Genomic DNA, 20,080 nt, shown 5'->3' on the forward strand with positions numbered 1-20,080 from the left:
CAAACTTATCTATGAAAGTATCTACCTCACTTAACACATCATAAGTAGACAGATCCTTGACTTCTATTGATACGTAGCGCAACGACCTTGTCATCATGCTACAATTCAACATGGTTATCTCGTGCAACCAATTTTTCCATCACTCTATCTCCTCATCTGAATCCGAAGTACAGGAGATTTCGAGCTCCCATGAAATTTGTCCATCTGTGGTGGGATTTACCCAATTTTTCCCTCATGCGGTTATTTTATAGATGTAGTCCAAATCATCATCACTTTCATAATCACGCACCGGCTCTATATAGCGCAATCCCTTAGCAGGGTCCAAAGGTATAACTATGCGCAAAGACTTCTTCTCAAAAATCATCTTGTGCTTCTTCATATTAATCACCACATTCATGTCAGAGGCCCAATCAATTCCTAAGAGCGCGAGGTAGGGATTGCTGTCATCAAAAATCTCTATCACCTCAAAGTCTGCTAGTGTGCTCACTCCCTCAATATCCATGGTGATTCCCTACAATCTTTCCATATGTATTATCTTCTGCTGGTTCTCCATTTGTAGTTGAATAGGAGACCATTGTATTGTAGGCCTCCCCATGTGCTCCCATGTCTGCTTCGGTAGAACGTTTGCATCTAATCCTAAATCCAAAATTACTTGGTCAATCTCATATTCTCCAATCTACGTGGTTAACCTCATTTCTCTTCCCATCCTTGTCGTATGCTTTCTAATCTTCCAGACTACACACGGTTCTCCTGGCGCGGTCCCAACACATCTGTTAATGAATTCCTGCAATCCTTTTACAGCCTTATTGTCACACAGTAGCTTCATGCATGTTTCCATGAACGTCGTTAGCATAGATGGGTCCATTTCCGGCTCCATTCTATCTTTTCTTCCTGGAGTGGAGGCATCAGCAAAGCTCTTCTTAGCTTCCATGATGGTTTCCCTAGCGCGCTCCAAATCAAACTTTGCTTCTTTTGTCAGAGCCTTGCAAACCCAAGTACTATCTTCGAGTTGTTTGCCTTTATCATCTCCCTTCCTGATTCCACTTTGGAGCACAATGTTCACATTTGGATCTTCCTCGCGGGGCTTATACCTCATCATCTGCAGGTTCTAAATTAAGGGAGGTGGTAGCGCTCCCTTGTCACGTATCCTAGCTATCAGCGTAGGAAAATCTTCTATTTCATGATCAAACAAGGTATAGTATAGACATGATGGACGTTTTGGGTTCGTACAATCACGGGCATAATTCCATGGCCCTCCGCAATTGTAGCATATCAGTTGTCCGCAACCTCTTCCAAGTCCTCCTCCTCCTCGGCCTCGTTCGCACCCCTAAAATCTGATTCGCGCCACTCCTCTTTTCTAGTCAAGGGGTCACACTTCGGCCTGAACTCTATAGGTGGGAGTTCTATCCATCATCATCTCATAGCTTCTACAAGTGCACTCATCGTGTCCAACTGATCTACAAAAATTATAGAACAACTGCTGTGAATTCTGGATGTACTTCTGTAACAAATGGCAATTTTCCGTAGCATGCTTTCCTCCTATTTGACAAATCGTGCACCATAAAGAAGGTGCCACGCTAGGTCCTTCTTGTGCCTCTAGTCTTAACGGCATTGGTCCTCCTCCCGCGAGGTAATTTGCGAACACCGGGCAATGGTCCTTATCATGACCTTGACCCTTATATTGTATGCACCATACCTCTTCACACACTTCCGGGCGAGCTATCTTATCCTGTTTCAAACTATGCATCTCAAGGCATAAGTTTTTCAACTGCGCATGAATCTGCTGAACTCCCATGTTAGGATCCTGCATCGAGGTTTCATGTAGCCTCATCGCGATCTCTAAGGCCTCTACCTGAGCCGTTAAATTCTGTTGCGATAGCACACTCCTCAGATGTGGCGTTAGCAATGCTACAAACCATTCACAGTGTTGTCCATCCATCAGATTCATATTAGCTTTGCGAATCATGCAATTTGGCCTCTGATCTAGCTCCCAAGGAGTCTTGCCTGGTAGTATTGTGATTTCTTTGAATCCAATGATCGACTACGCCTTTGACTTCAGCTTGCTAAATTCCCTATTTAGCGCTGCTTGGATGTTCGCAATTCTTGCATTTGGATTATCATTAGAATGCTTAATATACTAGGTCAATGTGCGGTCCTGCAGGGCGCTAACCAGTGTCGCTTTCTTTATATTATCATTTGTAACTCCCTGTGCTTTCCATACGGCCATTATTACAAACCAAAACTGGTCTGGATCTTGAATTCCTACTCCCTTGAACACAGGAAACTTTATCGTGCATGCCATATTGACTCACGATGGTGGCAAAGGTGGTACGGGTGAAGATGGAGGTGAAGGCGGTGAAACTAGTGGTGGTGTGGGTGGGGGTGGTATGCGCAGAATCCTCTGACTTATCAAGTTGATCACACTTTGCGGCGAGACCTTCGCGAGATCTTACTCATCTCCTCACGGAGGTGAAATCAAAGGGTTATTCTCTAGTCCCTTACTTCCTTCGTTTCTGTAGGTTTTTCCACTTTGCGTAGCTCCAAACATCAAGGTAATTGTATAACCCTCTTTTCACACAATATAATTTTAATCCAAGTATTCAGAGACTTTATGTACTTACCTTGTTGTCCTTTGAGAAAGCGTTGCTCTGCCTCGCTGTAGCTAACTGAAGTATCTACCGTGAACTTAGTAATGAATCCTCCTATAATCCGATCGAGCGAGTGATCAACATTGCACGCGATCTTATCCTCTGACGCTTCCAATATGCGCACTAACTCTGGGGTCCATACAATAGGATTGTCGATTTTCCACCTTCCTTGGCTATCTACTAGCTTCACGATCCACTCGTACAACTCAGTAGGGAAATATGCAAAGAAGATTTCGTGGATCTCTATGTACAGGTACCAGTCTAACCACTCTTCTTTTGTCAGTTGCAGATTCATGTTCTCCTGCGCCATGAACTCGTGAATCCTCCTATCCAACCAACCTTCAATTTCCTTCTTACTTGGATTCCAATGATACGACATCAAACATCTCTATGCAGATACCACTCCTTGCAACAGAACCATTTGTTGGCTTGAGGGGACCTGACCTAGGTTTGGAGTTAACTAGCCAAACAAATCCCTTTACTATTCAGGCCCTTTCTGCACCCTTGAGATGTCTGAGTGGTCGGTTTAGTCCAACTATGAATACCTTCGCGTAGGTCACTTCACGTGCTACCTTGAACTGCAAGACCTTTGCAATCTCTTATAATTTCCTTCACGCAGCCCTAACCAAGGGCTGAGGTGATTTCGCGTTGCCTTAGCAGCGATCTGCGCTACTTCCCCAAGTTACACTGCATATCTTACTTATCTTCTTATAATAGTTAGTTATCTTTGTGTAAATAGATAATTTATCTTATATTCCCTTTATCAACAGATTCATATAAGTTCGCGGATCATATAAACAATAGAAATGCAATTTATATCCGATACATTCAATGCACAAAACAGGAAAAAGATTCACCGAAATGACGTAAAACTTCTCTTTATTATTTCTCCAAAGGTTACAGACTCGACCTGCCTTGCACACTCAGCTGTAGAGGTCCACACACTCAACTACGGACTACTAGGCCTCTACACACTCAGCTGCAGAGCCTTCTCCTACTCTACGACTCAAAGTCTCAACTCTACACTTTAGACAAGACTCACTTCTTCATCTATTCATTTATGACTCTACTTCTCTTCATTGATTTTCAACTTGGAGCCTTGCTCTATTTATACGATCCCATGGTCTGTGGACCATGGGTAGATTTCTAAAGTTGACATTACATTACAAAAATGAGGGTGGAAAATCCTATGACTCATTTACAATCTTCGCGCTCTGTGTCCACAAAGCACGAAGTCTTTACATCGAATTTGGTCAAAATCTGGGCGTTAAGCCCCAAAAATTGCCTTGGGGGATCCCGCGCCCAACACATAAGATTATTTAAATTCATATTGAAATACACTCTAGCCATATGGCATGCTCGATGTATAATCTTCAACCTATTTCTTTCCCTTTGTATTATCAAGTTTTGCTTGAATGTTTGACATATGATCCTTGAGCTATGAAAGATTTATTTTCTCCTTCCCTTTATCATGTTTAGGAGGAAACCTTATGTCCAAGAGCTGGTACTTTTCCTTCTGGACCTCAATGGAACATGTAGGAATGATTTCCTCATGTGTCACTCTAGGAGCCCTTATGACCATATGTTGTTGTATTTTCTTGTGAACAATATTTGGATGTGAATGACTAGTTTATTTACATACCACTTTTGGAATAGTGAAATTCAAATGTTGTTGTTTTTCATTCAGAAGTTTCACTTCTGATCAAGGATGGCTTACCTTGTGAATTTCATTTTGATGAGCATGAATGCTTTCTTTATGCACCTTTTTTAGTGTGTGCAAATTTTGTGTCCCCTTCAAAACCACAACTTTATGAGTTCCTTTGCATCTATCTCCTGTTGAGTATTTATAGTGGCATTTTCCTTTAAACACCAATCCTAATTTCTAGGCCCACTCTAATCGACACCAACATTGTTTTCCTTCCCTACATAATCTTCCATTCACAGTGCACTAGTGCTACACTCTAGATATTCCTTCTTAATCTTGGCTTTCCCTTCATGGTTTCTAGGTCCTAAGATCTCCCATTCCCCTTCAAGCATTCCTGGTATGACAAATTTTAAATTATTAGGTAATACTAGAGGATGCATCCTCAATTTATTATTCTTTTTCTATTGGGTTTCTCCAACATCTATAGAAACAACCTTTGATCTATATGAAATTTCATGTTCAAGCCCAACTACAATGCTGGAGACTTCTTCATCCTCCTCCTTTCACCTTGGAAGCCCTTAAGATTCTCCAAATTGTTTGATGACTCCACACTTTGGTAATTCTCCTTATGAACCCTCTTGAGTTTCAATGAACTACTGGAAGACTCTGCACTCCTCTCCTTGTGGTGAAACTTTAGTCTCGAAGGAATCCTTGGCCTATCAAGTTCCTCTATGTTTCCTCTCCAATGTTGATTCAACCAAACTTGGATCACTGGGACTGGAATTCAAAAATTCTTAGGGAAATCCTTCTTCCAAAAGATAGTACTAGAAATTATTCTCCTCTAAGGTGAAAAAAAAAGGTTCATTGGGTCACAAACCATGAACAATAATTTACCATGAATTTTGTTGAGCCCTGAACTTGCATCTTTCCTATACACTTTCCTAGACTCTTTCCATTCACCTGGATCTCCTAAGCTATCAACATCATTGCATATAAATCATAAAAGAGCATTTAAAGTGGTTTTTTTAACTATGTTTTGTTTCTATCGTTTGAACTAGATTTTTACTCATTGAGCTGCGGAATCCTGTCACTTTTCGCAGTTGCTTCAACTTTCCGCAGCTGTTTTTGTAAAAGTCTACATTGCAGGTGTCATCAGGCAAGGCAAGCCACATGGGCAAGTTTGAAATGACTTGGACATGGACCAAGTCCTATTGGCTCAGTCGAATTCATCAGGGGAAGCCATGGTCAATGGTGGTCAAGCAGTGGTCAAACAGAAGAGTCCTACGACAACAGGAATCTGTTTCCAAGCACGTGAAAGATTTCCGTGGCCGTTTCTAGATCTCTGGAGGTACGCTGACACCTGTAGGCTGCCCATGATGTGAACCCAACAAGCCATTTTCAATAGATTACATAATCTCGGCAGCCATGATGCTAAATCCATGGACGCTGTCATTTACGTGTCCTCTGTCAGCGTAGTTTACAGGAAAAGAATTATGTAACCTTTTGTTATAAATAATGCGTTTCTATACACATAGGATTTAGTCTTTTGAATATAATTTTGCTATTAAAAAATCCCATTGTGCTGTGACACTAGTTTCATTGTTGTGACTGTGTTTTGAAATATATGAGAAGACTCTGTTTCTACATGATTACATGAGCATAATTCTTGATTGATAGCTGTTGCCCGAGGTTGTGCAGAGGGCCCCTACACACGCCGAGGTTTTGTTTCTTATTGCTGTACAGTTTCATGTTGTGTTTCTTTATGTTTATTGCAAATATGCCATAGTTATTCACTTATGTATATTTCATTTACTATGGTACTAACGCTTCATTCTTGTTCATAATTTTACATGCTTTGTACATTGCTGTTAACGCTGATCAGTGTGTATGTTCCAGATTACAGTAGGCCCGGGCATCTTCATACATTCCCTTTTGCAAAAACTAGTGACATGGAATTAGTCTTTCTGCTGACTTGCTTTTCTTAGCTTTTAATTCTAGTTCTGTTTTGTTTATTTCAGTCTTGTTCGTTGGCTTTATTAGTTAGAATAGAAATCAACTTACTCATATCATTGATTATTACCTCCGAAGGCCATAGCTGGACTAACTGGCGAGGGGTTAGACTATGAATTGATGTGATTTGATTTTAGTTTTACTTTTCTGCAAATAGATATCAGATTGCTCAAGTTGTTGATGATTACCTCTGAAATCCATAGCTAGACTAATTGGTGAGGGGTCAGACTATGAATTGATGTAATTGATTTTAGTTTTACTTTACTTGCAATTTTTGGATTTCTTTGAGTGCAGTAGCTTAATTCATTTATTTTGTATTTAGACAATAGCGGGGATAATGGTTTCATGATCAATAGTTCACTGTTTATTTGATTAGAATAGTGGCACATTTTCATTTTCTTTTAGGAATTAATTTCATCATTAGTATGTTCTAAGACCCTCTGAAGTTTGAAGTTTTGGAAATCATTATAAAGGACATAATTGCCTTGAAAATTTATATCCATACTTGTCTTTTAGAGTAATCTTAAAACTCAGGGATAGAATTTCCATTTCACATTAGGAGAGAAACGAAGATAAAAACCCTCGAAACAAAATAAAAAAAATCAAAAACGACAAAAAGTAATTAATAGGTTATCTTGCACATATAGTGTGCCACACTTCAATAGTTTACGACTCCCGGATTGACAATTAATATAGCAATTTAGGACACTCTAAATTGACCGAACATTTTGGCGCCATTGCCGGGGAAGTGTAACTAGGTAGCCAATTTCTTACAAAAAAAGAAAATCAAAGAAGGAAAAAATTGGTAACTTCTCAAAGTATGCTCTCCTCTTGCACCTAGTGTGATCTGGAGGATCATAAAAGAGAGTTATTGGTTGAATAATTTCTTGAGTATGCTCTCTTCTTGCACCTAGTGTGATCTGGAAGATCAAAAAGAGAATTATTAGCCCGACTTGAAGATTAAAAAAAAAATGACATGCATAGAGCAAGAGATTCTAGGGGAAGGTTTATAGCTAGGGCCAAGAGTTCGATTTTTACAATTCCAGCTACTTCAAGGCATAGACAAGATTCAACCCCATCTACTCCCAGCCTTAGGATTCCTAGAATTCAAGGAGTAGCAGCTGAATTTGAGGGTTCTCCCACACTATCTACTAAATTTGATCTAGGAGAAGAATCTTTCTTTACTTCTACAGGGAAACATATTGTAATCAAAGAAGTAGAATCACCCAAAGAAGAGAAGGAAGAAACTCTCTCTCATCCACCCTTGATAGAAGAACCAAAAGATTCTAAGGAAACTACCATGACGGAGGAAGTAGTAAATGGATTTAGAGGTAGGGGTAGAGGAGGAGGAAATAATGGAGGCAACAATGGTGGAGGTGGAAGAAATAATGGAGGAAATAGGGAAGGAGATAACTCATTTAGATTCCCTATAGTTGATTAGGAAACTCATACAACAATGAAAATCATCTCACCATCTGTCCTCCCAAACTTTTATGGGTTGCGAGGTAAGGATCCTGAAACATTTCTATTTGAGTTTGAAGTCGTGTGCCGAATTTATGACTATATGGAAGACTCTCAAAAACTCAAATTGTTTCCTTCAACATTGAAGGGAGCTGCTTTGAAATGGTTCATGGGATTAGTCACTTAATCTCTTAGGAATTGGAATGATATGAAACAAACATTTATGGATAGATACTTGGACTATTGCATGCCCACCAACCATAAGGATGAGGTATTCAAAATGGTGCAAAAAGAAGATGAAAACTTGGAGGATTTACTTGAAAGATTTTAATACAACTTAAAAAGAGAAAAAATGAGTAACTTAGATGAGGAGACCTTGAAATCCCTTCTATTAAAATCCATTAGATATGAATGGATAGATATTTTAAACATGATGGGGAAGGGAGCTATTTCTCAACTTCCACTTCGTGACATAGCAGAACTATGTGTCCATCTCTCGAGGGGAAAATCTAAAACGGGAAAAGGGCCTAGAGATCCTTCTCTTATTAGAGCAAACAAATTTGCAACTGGATCAGTAAGTGGGGCAGAGATTGGCAATATGGTTGATGAGTTCAAAACTGATATTCTAGGGAGCCTTAGTGAACAACTAAACACCCTTAAAATACAAAACAATCAGAAAGCAGAAGCTGAAGCCTTGGCCATCTTTTGTCCAAAATGTAGGAAGAAACATGCTCTAAGGGAATTCCCCTTGGATGCAAAAGTTGTAGAAACATGTATGATTTGCTCGGAAAGCCATGAGACCAAGGATTGTCTTTCAATTCCTGGGCTCAAAGCTGTCTTTCAAGAAGATCCAAATTCAGTAGAGTCTCTTTGTTTTGTTTCAAGGAGACATTGGAAGGGGCAACAAAATCAAGGGTTTAACAACCCTATGAACTTTCAACCCCCACCAAATTGGAATTCTTGGAAACAACCTTGGTCCCAACCTCAAAATCCATATCAATCATGGGTACAAGGGATGCAAAATCCTTATGGGAGATTTGCTCAATTTTATCAATATCCTCCATCTTTTCAAAATCAACAAGCTCCACAACTTCCAAATCAAAACCCACAACTTTCATTGCCATTTCCACAACAAAAACAACTTCCTCAACAAAATTCCCAACTCTTGCTCCCATTCCAACAAAAGTCAAATCAACTACCAGCCCAGCCATTTCCAAATCCTAATGAAAAAAATCCTCAGAATGCTTACATGGTAGAAGGACAACAATTTCCTACCCATATGATTTTTCCTCTTAATGATGTACAACTCAGGTCTGGTAGAGTTTTAGAAAAACCTTCTATATATGCTCAGAAGCAAAGTACTTCTGCGGAAGATTCTCTTAAAGTCAATAAAGGTTCTGAACCATCTCTTCAAAATCCAAACACTCAAAAAGAAAAAGAAAACTAATCAACCCCCACAACTCCTATAGTTGAGCAACCTGCATCTTCATCCACACCTCCTTTCCCTGAATGATTACAAATTGACAAAGGGGTGGAAAAAAAATCTTGTTGCTTGACTATGATTTTCTAGATGAATTAAAGAATGTCTGTATCAAGATTCCCTTGCTACAAGCCATTAGAGAGATTCCTATTTTAGCAAAAACAATAAAGGAGTTGAGTCTCAAAAGACCAGGAAGGAAACCAAGAGATACAAGAAGAATCCACCTGGTAGGAAAAATTGCAGATATCATGATGGGAAAAACCACCATGCAGAAGTATGTAGATCCCGGTAGCCCAATCGTCAAGACACATATAAATGAGATAGAAATTCCAAACACATTAATTGAATTAGGGGCTACTATCAACATTATGAGTAGACAGACTATGGAACAGCTTAAACTTCCTAATCTTCTTTTTACACCTACTTTACTGCAGCTTGCAGATAGATCAATAATCAAACCAGATGGTGTATTAGAAGATATTTCAGTCTCCTTCGATTCTTGGGAATATCCAATAGATTTCATGATTTTGACTCCCAAGAGTAATTTAGGAGGGCACCCACTTATCTTAGGAAGACCTTGCCTAGCCACAGTTGATGCTTTCATTAGTTGTAGATCTGGGGATATGTACATTTCTGATGGTAATTTGACAAATAACTTTAATTTGTATCCTCCAGCAAAAGCAATTACATAAGTAGGAGATAATGAATGGGTCGATGATGAGGACACTATACAACCTGTCTTTACCATTTTTGAAATCAGTGAAGATAGTCAAATTATGAACACATTAGAAAACTTTGAAACATCTTCAGAATATGACCACACACAATTTCAGTTAGATTCAAGACAAATGTCTCTTTACTCTATGGAAGAGTTCAGTAGTTCCACCATTGAGATTTTTCCAGGTAAAACATTGAATATTAATAAAAATTTGGAAAAGTCACAATAAGAAGAGCTAACCAAAATCTTGCAAAAACATTCTACTACATTTGCATGGGAGTATATTGATATGAAAGGTATTGACCCTAAGACTTGCATTCATCACATATACATCGAGGAAAACAGTAGACCAATTAGACAACCTTAGAGAAGGATGAATCCAAACCTTAGGGAGATAGTGAAAGAAGAGCTCCAAAAACTAGTCAATGTAAACTTCATTTATCCAATTTTAGATAGCCGATGGGTTTCTCCTTTGGTTATAGTACCTAAAAAGAATGGTAAATGGAGGGTATGCATTGATTACAGAGAATTGAATAAAGAAACTTTGAAGGATCACTTTCCTTCACCCTTTATTGATCAAGTATTAGATACATTAGTAGGCAAAAAGTACTTTTCATTTCTGGATGGCTTTAGTGGCTATAATCAAATTCGGGTAGCACTTGAAGGTCAAGATAAGACCACATTTACTTGTCCATGGGGAACTTTTTCTTATCAAGTGCTTCCTTTTGGATTGTGTAATGCACTCGCAACATTCCAAAGAGCAGTACTAGGAATTTTTTCTAATCTAATCCATGATTGTGTAGAGGTTTATATGGATGATTTTACAGTTTATGGTGATTCATTTGAAGAGGCATTAGAGAATTTGGAAAAAGTCCTTATAATATGTAAAGAAACAAACCTTTCATTAAGTCATGAGAAATTCTTTATGATGTTTATTGAAGGTATTGTTTTGGGACATCACATTTCAGGGGATGGGATTAAAGTTGATAGATCAAAATTTGAAGTCATCTCCAAGTTGCCTATTCCAAATTGTCAAAAAGATGTTAGAAGTTTTCTGGGATTTACTGGGTACTATAGAAGATTTATAGAGAACTTCACTAAAATAGAATCTCCACTCTTAAAATTGCTTACAAAACACTGTGAATTCAAATGGGATCCTGATTGTCAATCAGCATTTGAAACTTTGGAAACAAGAATATCTGAAGCACCTATCTTGAGAGGACCAAATTGGAAACTTCGCTTCCATATTTCTACAGATGCTTCAGATACAGCTCTGGGGGCTGTGTTGGGTCAAAAATATTTAGTTCCTTATGCCATTTACTATACCAGTAAAAATTTAACTCCCAATGAGTTGAACTATATTGTGACTGAAAAAGAGTTCTTAGTTGTTGTTCATGCAATAAATAAGTTTAGACATTATATAACAGGCTATGAAACTTTTATTCATACTGATAATTTTGCAATTAGATATCTAATAAAAAGACCTGCTACTAATGGCAGAGTTACAAGGTGGCTCTTACTTTTACAAGAATTCAATATTACTGTGTTGGATAGACCAAGGAAACAAAATACAGTAGCTGATTTCTTGTCTACGATTCAGAATACTAAAGAAGATTCTCCTGTAGAGGACAAGTTTCCTGATGAATATTTATTTGCAGTAACTACTAAGACTCCTTGGTATGCAGATATAGCTAACTATTTGGTTACAGGGAAACTGCCTCCACATTTATTTCCTGGTGAAAGAAGAAATATTATTTAGGAGAGTTCAAAATGCTCATGGATTTCTAACGAATTGTTTAAAACAGGGCCAGATCTTGTGATCAGAAGATGTGTTAGGGAAGATGAAATGCGTGATATCCTCAAAGCATGTCATGATGAACCATGCGACGGACACTTTGCTGACAAAAGGACAACCTATGAAATCCTCTTTTTGGGATATTATTGGCCATCCCTTTTCAAAGATGCAAAATAGTATGTCAAAAGGTTTGACAACTGCCAAAGAGTAGGGAAACCTACCCTTTCAAATGAAATGCCATTGCAGCCATAGGTACTCATCGAACCCTTTGAAAAATGGGCTTTAGATTTCATTGGACCTATTAACCCACCATCTAAACAAAAAAAGTATATATTAGTATGTATTGATTATGTCACTAAATGGGTAGAAGCCAAAGCATTATTTTTTTCTACTAAAAATTCATTTGTTAGTTTTCTTTATGAGGATATTTTTACTCGCTTTGGTGTTCCAAGAGAAATTGTGACAGATCAGGGAAGTCAATTCACATCCAACCTGGTGGAGAAGCTGATGGAAGAATACAAGATCAAGCATAGAAAATCTACTCCTTACCATCCGCAAGCAAATGGTCAAGTGGAGTCTACAAAAAAGGTTATTGAAGGCATCATCACCAAAACTTTTCATTTACACAGAAGAGATTGGGCAGAAAAGCTTCTTGAAGCCTTGTGGGCCTACAGAACTACATGGAGAAATACAACGAGACATTCTCCCTATGAACTTGTTTATGGGAAAGAAGTCCTGCTCCCCATTGAGTTCCAAGTCAAAACTTTCAAGATGGCAGTTCAGTTGGGGATGGATCTATTAGAAGCCCAAAAGCATAGAATGGAGAAGTTGAATGAGCTAGATGAGATCAGACAAGAGGCAATCCTAAAAACTAATCTAGTTCAATATCAAAGAGCTAAGTGGCATGACAAATACATCAAGGAGAAAAAGTTTCAAGAAGAAGATTGGGCATTGCTATTTGATTCCAAGTTTAAAGACTTCAAACGTAAATTTCAGACTCATTGGCTTGGGCCATATGAGGTTGACAAAGTCTTTAGCAATGGAGTGGTAAGAATCAAAATCATTGATGAATTTCAAACTCCTCTTATTGTGAATGGTCACCAACTAAAGATCTATCATAAGCCATTCTCAAAGGAGGAATTTGTCAAAATATTTCAGAATAATTCTGCAATAAGGCTGGTGAAGAAGAATCCTTCTTCTCCACCAGCCTAGTCCTTGATCTTTTTCTGTTTAAAATAAAATAAAATATGTATAAGCCTGAAAACCAATCACTGATTGGCAGTCTTATACAGAAAATACAGGGTGAAAATCAGGAACTCTTGACGCCCTATATTTTCCAAAAAAAAAATCTCCTCTCATTGTATCCATAGTTTCATTACATCTCACTTCACTTCATTTCACCTCATTCCACTCCCCTTCACTTCGTTTCATTCTATTCCACCCATTTGATCTCATCTCATTTCATTTCATCTCACCAATAAAAGTATTTTCATGAACATTTTTATCATATATCCATCTCCGTTCAGTCATGTGGCCATTGTACCAGTTTCCACAGCTAAATCCAGTTTCCGCAGCTGCAGACTGATTCCGCAGCTAGTTGTTGTTTTTGTAGCTAGCACCCTGTCATTTAAAATTAGCAGTCAGATGATAGTAAAAAATAATAAAAATAAAATGCAGGTATGATCGAGGACATTTTACGAAGACATGAGGTACTTAAAAGCATCGACAAGGAGTAGATGATCAAAAATTAATGGACAAAAAGTGGCAAGAATTCCAAGGTATGAGTAGAAATTTATTTCAAATAGCATTCAAAACACATTTTTACATAGTTATAAAACCATAGCTCCACTATATACAATTATTGGCATTGATAGGCTCCATAACCATTCCACGACCTACAATTCCTCCATGAACCATGCATTTATTTCTCAAACGGCCTCATGATCAGCCCTCAGATTTAACTTGTGTTGGTTGTACCTTGACACTCCTCCTGTAACCTTGAGGACGTGGCCAATTTGATCACGGCTCCTATCCGCCGCATAAATTCCGCAGCCATTTCATAAGCGTGTTTACGTCTACTTCACAACAATTCAGTTTAAAATTCTACCGGGTTCACTTTACTCCCCTACTATTTTATTGAAGCCATAGTTGCATTTCCACCTTGTTCATATAAGTCTCTGCTCCATTTCGTGAATTCACTCCCGCTACCTGTTCTCTGTTTTCCATTTACAGTCACTATTTTCTTCTCCATAAGCCCTGTTCACCACCGTTAACCCAGTTGTCTCACCTCCGCTAAAACCCTTACTCACGCAGAGGAATTTTAAGATGGAATTTAGGATGGGTCTGTTGTTGAGGGTAGAACCGGAAGGGCCCAAGTTTGTGCAAGGGTACCCACAAGTGAAAAACATACTGAAGAAGGCAAGGTGGCTACGGTTTATTCAAAAATTCAAGGGCTACAACAAGGAGATTACAAAGACTTTTGCGAGGTCTTTTAATGGCCTAGAAGTGGAAGTTGGAGACCTCAAGTTTACAATCACCGAGGCATCTATAGCAGCCGCTACAGGACTTTCGTAGGAGGGTGAACGCTGGTTCAAGAACAAGAACTTTGACGAGAAGGCTTGGAGGCTTATCCTACGAAATCCAGGTATGGATGTAACTATTTTTAAACGAGGAATACCTGTCCATGCTTTAGAAGAGAAGTGGGCCAGTGTATTGTTGATTATTCAAAAGTTCATTACCTATGAGGGACGTTTTGGATCAATGTATATGTATCACACCTGGTTGTTGATGAATTTATTAGAAAACTGAACCCTCAATCTACCTTAATTTTTACTGAACAATTTGAAAAAGATGTTTGTAACCGTCCAAAATAATTTGGAGGACGTAGAACCCCATTTTTATCATCACGGGCTTGTGAAAATTGTGATAGAAAAACAATTAAAGGAAAAGAAGGACACCTGGGAACAATTTTTGGTTAGAAATTTTTTCCAAGATCCCCCTGAAACACCAGAGAACAGTTCAGCCATGAAGAGTAGAAGGAATAAGACAAGTGTGAGAATGCAAGCCCCTCCTACTAGCATAACTAGAGAAGGTGATCAAGAAGAGAGGCTGGAAAGAACTAAGGATAAGGAGCAAAGAAAAGCAAAAGGAAAAAAAAATATAGAAGCTGTATATCAAGCCCCAGATCCTTCCCAAAAAGAAGACCACCAAACACTGTCTGAAAGACTAGCTTATCTTCAGGAACAATCAGCTGTAGCCAAGAAGAAAGGAAAAGAAAAACAAAGTAGGGAGGAAAAAGGCACTAGTCCACAGAATGTAAGGAGAAGCTCCAGGCTTAAAGGGAAATTAAGGACAGTGCAAACCAAAGGACCCCACTTTATTGACTTGGGAGGGGAAACACCGGAGCAGCCTCCAGCAACCTCTCTTGACCGTAGCCCACACCATACCTCCATTTCACAGCCAAATTTTGACGTGAGTCCCTCTCGGCCAGATTTGGAAATCAATCCTTCTCAATAGGATTTTGGGGTCAGCCCAAGGAAAACTACACTCGAGATAGACCCGAATCAGCAATAGATGTATGATTATATAGAATCCTTGGAAAAGAGAGCCACGGGTCCAAGTACTTCATCCACTCAGCCTCACACAACACAAGAAGCTCTAGTCCAATCGTTGAAACAAGAAGTTTTTGAGTTTGAGGTCTTAAATAGACACATTAAAAATGAAAATGAAACATTAAGGGAACAAAGCAGATTGTACAAGATCATTCATGACAACACTATGTTACATCTTGGGCTGTGGCAGAAAAAGAACAGGAAATTGAAGAAGAAGTGTAGGAGGTTGAGTAAAGCACTTATCAACCTCCAATTCAGATGCTTCATGAGGAAGCCTAGGATGTTAGCAGTACCAAGGAAGAGGAGAAGAGGGCTGGATGTGCTGGCGGAGGTCTCAGAGCATATGGATTGAAGAGAGGATGGTCAAAATTTTGGTTGCATGGGGACATGCAACACTTTCATAGTGGGGATATGTTGAGCCCTAAACTTGCATCTTTCCTATACACTTTCCTAGACTCTTTCCATTCACCTAGATCTCCTAAGCTATCAACATCATTGCATATTAATCATACAAGAGCATTTAAAGTGGTTTTTTTTTAACTATGTTTTGTGTCTATTGTTTGAACTAGATTTTTGCTCATTGAGCTGCGGAATCTTGTCACTTCCACAGCTGCTTTAACTTTCTGCAGCTATTTTTGTTAAAGTCTACATTGTAGGTGTCATCAGGCAAAGCGAGCCACATGGGCAAGTTGGAAATGACTTGGACATGGACTGAGTCCTACTGGCTCAGTCGGATTCATCAGGAGAAGCCGTGGTCAACGGTGGTCAAGTGGTGGTCAAACAGAAGAGTCCTACGACAACAGGACTTCGTTTCCAAGCACGTGAAAGATTTTCGTGGCCGTTTCTAAATCCCTGGAGGCACGCTAACACCTGTAGGTTTCCCACGATGTGAATCCAACAAGCTGTTTTCAATAGATTGCATAATCTCGACAACCATGATGCTAAATCCATGGACGTTGTCGTTTATGTGTCCTCTGTCAATGTAGTTTACAGGAAAACAGTTATGTAACCTTTTTTTATAAATAATGCATTTCTATACGCATAGGAGTTAGTCTTTTGAATATAATTTTGCTGTTAAAAAAGACCACTGTGTCGTGACACTAGTTTCATTGTTGTGACTACATTTTGAAATATATGAGAAGACTCTGTTTCTACATGATTGTGTGAGTGTAATTCTTGATTGATAGCTATTGCCTGAGGTTGTGCAAAGGGCCCCTGCACACGTTGAGGTTTTGTTTCTTATTGCTGTACAGTTTCATGTTGTGTTTCTTTATGTTTATTGCAAATATGCCATAGTTATTCACTTATGTATATTTCATTTACTATGGTACTAACGCTTCATTCTTGTTCATAATTTTACATGCTTTGTACATTGTTGTTAACACTGATCAGTGTGTATGTTCCAGATTACAGTAGGCCCGGGCATCTTCATACATTCCCTTTTGCAAAAACTAGTGACATGGAATCAGTCTTTCTGCTGACTTGCTTTTCTTAGCTTTTAATTCCAGTTCTGTTTTGTTTATTTCAGTCTTGTTCATTGGCTTTATTAGTTAGTTTAGAAATCAACTTACTCATATCATTGATGATTACCTCCGAAAGCCATAGCTGGACTAACTAGCGAGGGGTCAGACTATGAATTGATGTGATTTGATTTTAGTTTTACTTTTCTGCAATTAGATATCAGATTGCTCAAGTTGTTGATGATTACCTCCAAAAGCCATAGCTGGACTAACTAGCGAGGGGTTAGACTATGAATTGATGTAATTTGATTTTAGTTTTACTTTACTTGCAATTTGATTTTAGTTTTACTTTACTTGCAATTTTTGGATTTCTTTGAGTGCAGTAGCTTAATTCATTTCTTTTGTATTTAGACAGCAGTAGGGATAATGGTTTCATGATCAATAGTTCACTGTTTTTTTGATTAGAATAGTGGCACATTTTCATTTTCTTTTAGGAATTAATTTCATCATTAGTATGTTCTAAGACCCTCTGAAGTTTGAAGTTTTGGAAATCATTATAAAGGACATAATTGCCTTGAAAATTTATATCCATACTTGTCTTTTATAGTAATCTTAAAACTCAGGGATAGAATTTCCATTTCACATTAGGAGATAAATGAAGATAAAAACCCCCAAAACAAAATTAAAAAAATCGAAAACGACAAAAAGTAAGAAATAGGTTATCTTGCATATATAGTGCGCCACACTTCAAGAGTTTATGATTCCCGGATTGACAATTAATATAGCAATTTAGGACACTCTAAATTGACCAAACAAATGTCAAATCATGTAGATTGAGGACTCCAAACTACTCGATTTTTTGAGAACATTATGAATGTGTCAACCCCAATAGTGATCCTTCCATCTCCAACCATCACATCCTCTCCCTATTCTTTTGTAAGTTGGCGGTCAAGAAGGTAAACTACGTGCCAAAAATAAAGAAGGGGAGTAACAAAATTTTGTAGGCAGAGTGGTTGAATGACCTCCACCTTAGTTGGATCACATGCAACAACAGCGAGATATAGAAATGAATTGGTGAAGAAGAATATTCAAATGAAATGAATATGGTCATTCAGGCACTAATCATATATGCAATCATACAAAACGAAGATTAAAGAGTATGGTCATTTAGGCTCCCAAAAAAACAATCACAACAAATCCCCAAATCAAAAAAGAAGATCCCTAGGTGTAGGAACTTTGTCATTTGGCCCATGGAGATATAATTGTTCTTATAAGGAGGTGATTATTCCTAATCCATAATATGAAAAATGCCTTATTTTCACTTAGCGCTGAGGAAAAATATTAACATTTCTAAAATAAGAACAAATTCTCATAAGATTCATAATGAAATTGGGGATTGGATAGTTCTAGAATACCATTGGATGAAGGAATTTTCCAAATTAGTGACATTAAGAGGGTTAAAGATGAAAATTATTTTGTCTTAAAATGTTTAGCATATAGCCATTTTGGATCTCAATTTCAATATATTTGTCATACTACCAATTTTGTTAACCTTTTAATTCAGCAAAACTATCATGATATATTCCATAATTTAACATAAAATATTGTATAATTTATTTTATTTTCCATATAACTTGACATGTAAAATTTTCCTCATTCTCTTACTAAATAGTTTTTACCTTACATAAGAAATAAATATAATCTAAAAATAACTGTCAATTGGACTATGTTGGTTGGTTTACAGGGAAAAATGGAATCCTCCCCACAGATTCAATTCCAATGAATGACATGATAGATGTTTTAAACAGAAATTTATCATATAAACTTGTTTACCCATAAAATTAATAAACAAAATTAAAAAAATATTGATAATAAAAATATATTTCAATATGAAATAGAAGGGAAAAAAACATATATATAAATTAATTCATAAATACCCAATCATTCACTTACATAGCTTTTCATCAGCCTACAAGGTTCAAAATGGTATCACCCAAGATAGAGATTGATTCTCAATATGGTTATTTTGAAAAAATTAATGGTACTCATCTGGATTTAAACATGAATGCAATAAAGTATAGATATAATCATAAATATAGAGTTGCAGCAGAAATAATGCTTCATTTCATTAATGTAAAATACTGAAATATGCTTACCAACAGAAATGGAAATAAACCAGCTAGGGCGATGGTAGCTTATCTCTGAGAAGAGATGTGGCAGCTACATGCCTTTGAACTATGTTACAATGAGGCTCGAAGGCCTATTTATTGTTGAGAAACAATGGAAAACCCTAAAAATCCAAAAATCTAACCCTAGGAGATGAAAAGCCAAACTATGGACCTCATTTGGGTAAATTGGTACATCAACTTCCCCGGGTCGTAACTTTTGCATACGATCTTCGTTTGACACGCACAATATCTCGTTAGAAATATCTATCTGAGGACTACAACTTTGGGAAGAGCAACATTAGTCCGTGTACCCATTTTGCTCCCAGTTTTCCCAAAAAACGTCGTTTAAGGCCTTAAAACGGCTCTGAAAGTTTAGGACTTGAAAAACTACTAAAAATAGTAAATTGTGCTACAATTAAGGAAACTGAAAAACTGAAAGAGACAGTTGTGGGGGTCCAAGTGGGATAGGTGGGTGGCCACCAACATCCACCTAGATCAAGTACTCCATGGATTCTTGCGTATATATATTTTTCTTTGATTCGTATATTTTCAAACTATTCAACTAGATAGAGTTGGGCAATGGTGCGAGGTGAAAATGGAAAAAAAATGACAAATAAGATCTACATTTCAGGAAATGTCTACATGCGGAAATATATGAAAGCTGAAAGGAGGAAAAGGGCAAGGAATTGTATTGAAGATTACTTTGTGGTTGGTCGATAAGTATATTCAGCTCCATTTCTGAAAGCCTATGAACCACCATGCACCATTGCTTTGAAGACATGGTGTGAAGGACCCACGGATGCACTATGGCTTCATTAAGATACATGCATTTAGTGTGATCATATGGAGACTGCTAGAATATGGGAAGTCCTAATTAATTTTGCATCATAGTTACAAAGTTCGACTTTGAATATACGAAGAAAAAAAAAATCCATTACTTAAAATTCAATACGGAAATAATTCGGAATTATATATCTTACAAATGTTTTAAAAATTAAAATAGACAATTATGAAAATGTAAAAACCCTTTAAAAATAATTTTAATAAAATTATATACTAACAATTTAGGTATTCATCCATATAC

The sequence above is a fragment of the Pinus tabuliformis genome, chromosome X (assembly GCF_031772625.1).
Source record: "Pinus tabuliformis cultivar Carrire ecotype Pingquan chromosome X, CPIR1, whole genome shotgun sequence".
Taxonomy (NCBI): Eukaryota; Viridiplantae; Streptophyta; class Pinopsida; order Pinales; family Pinaceae; genus Pinus; species Pinus tabuliformis.